Below are 7,901 nucleotides of genomic sequence, written 5' to 3' on the forward strand. Positions count from 1 at the left end.
CTTAGTTTGTAGTAACCACCACAAGCAAGATATAGATCGACGAGGGAGCATAAATAAGGCAAGCTGACTGGCCGCAAACATCCCACCCCCACCCCCAGGTGGGAGATAGGAGATATTCCTTGGGCGCTCCTGGCTGCCCAAGAACAAAGGGGAAAAACAAAGCGTTAACTGATAGAGATCATAGTCACACAGGACCTGAATTTCCATCTATTTACAAATATCTTAGTAAATCACAAGAAAAAGGCAAGCTTATCAATAGCCTAATTTCCTTATAACCTGCAGCCCACTTGACAAATACTTGAGGCTGGGGGAGTAAAACGCTTCTCCAGGAACTCCTTACCGTCTTAAGGCTAATACTTTGCTAGAAGGAAAAACAGCTCTAGCTTGACAATAGCTAGGCCTCCAGTATCCTGGGAGTCTTCTTTAGCATATGAAAGTCTCATGGGAAACTTCCCTTGGACTTGACCTCACTCCCAACGCCATAGTATATAACCCATCTCTCTTCATGGTCTTGGGCAACTCTTTCTGCCCACGGGTCCTGTCCCCATGCTTTAATAAAACCACCTTTTTGCACCAAAGATGTCTTTAAGAATTCTTTCTTGGTCGTCGGCTCCGGACCCCACAAACCCCACTGTCACCCCAAAACCTCATCATAGATCACATCCCTCATTCTCAAAAGCATTAAATAGAATGAGAATAGATATTGTTGCCTTGTTCCTTTTCTTAGGCAGAAAGCATTTAGTCTTTCACAGGTGAATATGATACTAGTTTAAGGCTTAAATAACCAGTCCTGAATAAGGATGAGGTAGATTCTTCCTGCACCTGGTTGGTTGATGTTAAATTGTAGAGATTCTGATTCTGTTATTTTTTCCTGAATAGTGTCCTAATGTTTTTGAGGCAATCAGTTTAATATTTCTTTTAGCCATTTATAAAGGAATTTTCTTTATTTAGAGCTTATAGATCCTAGCTGGTACGATGCATTTAATATATACAAATACACATAAATAATGTGGACTCTAGTAGAAAGCAACATAAGAATCATTAAAGAAAATAAACCTACAGTTTAACCAAGTGGTTATTCCTCAGAGAAAACATACTTTGGCTTGCCCTTTCTGTACTTGGTGTGTGTGTGTGTTTGCGTGCGTGTGTGCGTGCACGCTAAAAATATGGGTTTGGGAGAAAGGAGAAGACAATATTCTTTTGAGTGTTATGCAAATTCAATATTGGCAACAGATTTTTTAAAAAATATAATTTATTGTCAAGTTAGCTAACCTACAGTGTATAAAGTGTGCTCTTGGTTTTGGGGGTAGATTCCCGTGATTCATCGCTTACACACAGCACCCAGTGCTCATCCCAACAAGTACCCCCCTCAATGCCCACTACCCATTTTTCCCTCTCCCACACCTCCCCATTGGCAACAGAATTTTTAAAAACATCTTAACGGGGCACCTGGGTGGCTCAGTCAGTTAAGCATCCGACTTTGGCTCAGGTCAAGATCTCAAAGCTTGTGAGTTCAAACCCTAGGTTGGGCTCTGTGCTGACAGCTCAGAGCCTGGAACCTGCTTCAGACTGATTCTGTCTCCATTTCTCTCTGGCCCTCCCCCTCTCACGCTCTGTCTCTCTCTCAAAAAAAATTAAATAAACACTTTAAAAAATTCAAAAAGCATCTTAATGTATACATATAAATATATACTGATATCTACTAATTATATATAATTTGTTACATGTTCTATGTATGCAATATGTAAATTATGTGTTTGTGATATACATTTTAACGTATATAATTAGTGTTTATAATGTACCTAATTCATATATCAATACATACGAACTTTTAGAGTGTGTATATCCTAGTTAGATTACTACGATAAAAACACAAAAAGATGTAATGGAGTACATTCTTGATTTCAGCCATGTGTCCCCTCATTCTATAAATATTGGAGGGACTGACACAAAGTGAAGGCTCAGAACTGTGATGATGATTGAAGAGGTCCCAATAATAGAATAGGTGAGTGATATTTTGGGAAGCACAAGATTAAGCCTTTCTGTTTGTGTTGCCTGGCTCTTGTTTTATAATCCCATTCACATGCTCTCTCATATGTAAATAACTAGATAAGCTCTTAAATAGATTTGAAGCAATTGTCACTCCAGGAATAAATGTGAGAGATGTAGAACAGGATAAAAAGGGATAAAGTGCCCAGCTTTATTAAAAAAGGAGACTGCAGAGATGTAAGAGCATGATCTTTGCAGTCGGGCCTGGTAATTTAGGACAAAAAATTTTGTCTCTAATTTTATAACTTCTTCATGTTATATAATAACATTTTAAATACTTATCTCTTGAAGGTATGAAAATAAAATAAGATTACAGTGTTACCAAGTTTATATTTAATAAATGATGGCTCTATGATTCTAATAATAGGTAAACTAACATCACAAGAAAACAATGAAATATATTCAGAGAAGTAAAAAATGACAGAAAGCAGACTATTTTGAAAGGGACAAAATGGAGTTTGTATCTAAATTAGGCTAGTTAGATGGAGGCCTTTGCTGAAAGCTCAAACTTACTATAAAGGATTTAAAGATTTCATTTATAAGAAGAATATCCATAACAATTTTACTATGTAGTTATACAAACAAAAACAGTAAGCATCCATGTTATTAGTTGGGAATTTGGCTATTCATTGCTTTATTAACATGTGTTTTACAATAATTATTTTTAAAAAATGAAGTATATGATAAATATATGTGAATAATGCTTAGCAAAATACCCCTGTTTATGTGCATAAAACACATGTTAAAACCATTCATTTAGAGTCCAGTTCCAATGCGTTATTCCAAAGGCTCATGTCACCAGTCAGGTGTAAGCATAAGGTATGGAGGGAACTTATATCGATGCAACTGCATCAGGGAGAAGGGATGATCAGAAACCAGGGTGGAAACCTGCCTCTAGGAACAGATCTGGAATAAATTATCCAGATTCAGAAGCATAGCAAAAGAAGAGCAGAGCCAGGCAATTTAACACATAGGGATCTGTGCTATGCAAAGTATGTAAGCAAGGTTTAGTTGGCAATCTGGGTGACAGTTGTTTGAGAGTTTTGTGACTGATAATTGTCTTACACGGATTTTCCCACCAGTATTTGCCAATGGAGAGTTGGAGATCAAGAGTGAATAGAAAGCAAATTTAAATCAGAATTCAAATCACAGAGAAGGAAAAAGACAAAAGTTAGTGGCCATTCTGAGTTCCATCCAAAGAGGCTATGGTAGATGATAAAAAGGAAAGCCACAGGTACTTGAGGATGGTATTTTGGTATTTCTAGGAGGATCAGATGTCCTAAGAAATGTGGTTAAAGACAGACACATGATAACCTAAGTGGTTGGTTGAATATAGGAAGTGCTAAAACTCAGGAGTAGACACACTTAATCTTCTCTAGGCCAAAGTGTGGACCATTCTTATGGGAATGGATCCTGTATTCATGGTTAAGTGTATGAACACTTAAAAAAATTTTTTAATGTTTATTTTTGAGACAGAGAGAGACAGCTACATATATACATATATAAACACACACACACACACACATATATATGTGTCTTTTACATGTATTTTAGTTTGTTACTTTTACAGAACACATCAAACAGATGGATATCAGCTGAGTAATTCACGGCTAGGCTTCAAGGGTAGAAACTGTTTTACACTGATGAGGTGTGTAGGATTTTTTTTTAGACTTTATAAAGGGCAACAGATGAGCTTTCATTCATCTGATGACAAAACAGGACAAGGAGTTGTATTTGGGTACTCTAACTTTGCATAAAGTATGTGATCAACTCCTTTCAGTGGGACCCATCATTTAAAAGTGATTACAATCACAGCTGCTACAATGATGAAGGGGGCTCCCTAAGAGTTCTTTTTCAGGTATATAGCATGTTGTGACATTTTGTGGAATAGGTTTTTACTTGCTTTTTCATCTTAAAAACTTAGACTACTCATCTATGTCCATTACACCATTGAAGATGGAGATTTATGTCTTAGGGCAATGTATATATTTTGTGGCAACAGGCTGGAGAGTGACAACAGGCTAGTACATACTTTTATGGAAATGGTAACACAGGAATGGATTGCAAAGCAATTCTCAATCATATGTAAAACATAATCTTGGTAAGCTTGCAAACAAGACAAAACTACAAATTCTACCATTACATATAAAAAATAGCAGATGATAGAAATTGTAGCTATATTTGATGGTTGCAATTTTGTTTTAAATCTAGACAAACATGAAAAACACCTTAACTTTGATTTTATCCATTTTTCCCATAAATTATAAGTGAAGGAATAGAGATGGCCAAGAATAATATGTCTCAGGGGAGATTAAAGGAAAAAAAAAACAACTCTTGCATAAATAATAATATTCAGATAATTTTACTGAAAGTGACTATTTAAATCCCATTCTGAACTGTGCAGTTTTGAAAAATAACACACAGTATGTATTATGAGTTATCTGTCTATTTAGTTTAGATGGGTTTCTGTAGCCTATATATAAAAGAAATGAAATGGTTATACGCAAAAATTCAAGTGTGGGAGAGCTAGAAGTTCCTGATAGTGGGAAGGAGGCCATGAGTTCTATCTACTATGCGTTTATATCCTGGATGGAGTGAACCCTGAAGCACTCTTCTGTTATAAAAGCAAATTTGTATGAAATTCATCCATTGCCTCAACAGCCATCTGCCAGCCACAGCACTAACAAAGTAGTAATAATAGCTGACAATTATTAAATACTTGTAATGTTTCAGGCATTGTTCTTTGACATAGCACTTTACATATGTTATTTAACATTCACAGTAGCCTCGAGCTGAATACTATTTTTTAAACTTATCTTTTCATTGTGGTAAAAACCATATAACGTAAAATTTACCATCGAACCATTTTAGTTGTGTTAATTATATTCATAATGTTGGCCAGCCAATCTCCAAAAGTTTCTCAACTAGCCAAACTGAAATTTTATACCTATTAAACAGTAAATTTCTCCCTCCCTCAGGCCCTGGCAAACACCATTCTTCTTCCTGTTTCTATGCATTTGGCTTCTCTAGATACCTCATATGGGAGGAATCATACAATATTTGTTTTTTTTGTGGCTGACTTCTTTCATTTAGCATAATATCTTCAAGATTCATCCATGTTGTAACATGTTTCTGAATTTCTCTTTTAAGGCTGAGTAATATTGCACTGTGTGTGTAAACACACACACACACACACACACACACACACTACATTTTGTTCATTCATTAGTTGATAAAACACCCCAGTTGCTTCCACCTCTGAACAGTGCTGTAATAAATATAGGTGAGCAAATATCTCTTCAAGATTCTGCTTTCAATTCTTTTGGATATATACCCAGAAATGGATTTGCTAGATCATATGGTAATTCTATTTAAAATTTTTTTTTACGAGCTGCCATACTATTTTCCATAGTGGCTGCACCATTTTACATTTCCACTAGCGATGCACAGGGTTTCCATTTCACCACATCCTCATCAACACTTTTTATTTTCATTTATTTAATTTTTAGTAATAGCCATCCTAATTGATGGGAGGCAGTAAGTCATGTGGTTTTGATTTGCATTTCCTGGTACCATTTTTAATCCCGTTTTTCAGAGGTCAGAAACTAAGCTACAGAGAGCTTATGTGACTTCTAAAAAGCCACATGGGGTAAAGTGGATCTTAAAATCCACATTCTTTACCTCCTGCACTTGAGTTTTGACTTCTACTCTGCAGCCAACAATTACAGGAATAATGAAAAAAGGAAAACTTCTGTGCAAGAATAAATCAGAACAGATTTGTTGATGTGTGCACTGTTCTGGGAATATGAAGGAAGAGAACATTGGAGAGACAGAGTTCACCTTAACTGATAGTAGAACTCTCCCAGGACAGGAATGTCCATTTTGTCAGATTGCAGTAGTCACCCTGTGTGAATAAAAAGTTTTAACGAGTGATTCCACATTTAGCACATTACCAATTTCATATTATAAACTAGAGGAAATTTACACAGGTGTGAGTAGGGAAAATGTTTCTCTTCTGATCTAGTTTTTATCTATGCAAGATCACCATTGCAAAATATTGTCTTCATAGAGAACCACAAACCTAGAAGACAGCATTTTGCAATGGTGATCGTTATAAAACAAAAATCTGATCATGCCACTGCTGTTTTTAAGTCCTTCAGTGTCCTCCTTATTGTTGACATGGTACAATCCAAGCTCTTTCATAAGGTACACAAATTTATTATAACTGAAGCAAGTCTAAATAAATAAATAAATAAATAAATAAATATTAAAACATAAATATACTATTCATATAACATATTTTTACATGCATTATATATTTAATAAACAATAAATGCATAATTAATAAATTATATGTGTATATACACATATATACATATATTTCAGATCTTATTTTACGTTTGTAGTTTTTCACTTTGGCCCTTTTTCTTGATTAAGACATACGTGTGTGAAATGGCAGATTGACGACAGGCTATAATGTGTAAGGAATCATGAATGAAGGCCAGAGGCAACTGCTGCTGGTAATACCACCTAAAAAGTATACAGACTATACAAAGCCTTGCTGTGCATCTCAATTTAGGCTGGCCATATTTCAATAGCTCAGTAGTCATGAATGGCTAGTGTCTACCAACTAAGCAACATACTACATTTCTAGTCATATAGGTTCTGTCTAGAGAATTGGGGATAGTTTTTGTTTCTCTATTCCTTACCTAAACAATGTATTTTTAAGCCTGAAAATATCAATAATGTTTTAAAGCTAAAACAATGGAAGTCATCAATATGTGTCAGGCATTCTGGTTTTTGGAATCTTACCTAACTATATAAAACGTCTAAATGTAAATCTCCAAGGCCATGTCTTGTTTGGCTAACTTGGAGTATACGGAACTGCCAGTGTTTAGTCAGATTTTACCTGGCTATGAGATGCAGGATGTCCATTTATCAGTCTAAGTCAGTCTATAGGTTTACCCTTATAAGAGCCATGCTGCTCCAATGACCAGCACTACTATCTTTGGAGGAAATTAAGAAAAAGGAATTTTGAAGATGATGGTATCAGTATTATATTGTGAAGATCAACTGAAATGATTTATAACTCTTGAATACGGTGCTAGTCCATTTTAAAATTTAAAAATGGTAGCTATTATGATGAGGAGGAGGAGAAAGAAGGAGAGAGTGATATTGATGAGGATCTTTATTGCATAGCACATGATATTTCTGTACCTGGAAAGAGGTACACCTCTGATTATGAGCTCATTTACAGGGCCATTTTGACAGATGTATCTAGACCAGTGAATAATTATCACTTTCTATGATAGAATGTCATCTCCACCCAGCACTCAGTTTCTTTTAAATATATTTTATCCCCGAGCAATGCATAATGTAACTTAGACCATATTTACCCATTAATTTTTAAAAAGGTTGTCCCTTCAAAACTTCTCCCAATTCTTTATTATACAAGCAATAGAAGTTCTCTCTTACCCTTAATTCCCTCCACAATATTAAAGTTATTTCAAAAACTGTCAATTGCTCTTCTGTAAGTATATAGTTGTTAAACAATGTCATCACCTATACGCACAAATCCTTCTGTTTAAATTCAGTGAAATACTCATAAAAAAATCTTTAAGGGAGAGAAGGAAAAGGGAGATTTTACATGTGATTTATTTTTCCTAAAGACAACTTCTATTGATCTTCATTGGCTTTTTACTACACTAGACCGTTTTGTCTTTATATCTTTGCTACTTGAAAGCATTCAAATATTTTGTCAGGTGTAATTTCCAATTGTCTTAAATAAATACTGATCTCCTTCCTTCCTCAGGGAGGAGTGACTGGTAACAAAACAACACAATAATTGACCA

The sequence above is a fragment of the Neofelis nebulosa genome, chromosome 4 (genome assembly GCF_028018385.1).
Source record: "Neofelis nebulosa isolate mNeoNeb1 chromosome 4, mNeoNeb1.pri, whole genome shotgun sequence".
NCBI classification, from domain to species: domain Eukaryota; kingdom Metazoa; phylum Chordata; class Mammalia; order Carnivora; family Felidae; genus Neofelis; species Neofelis nebulosa.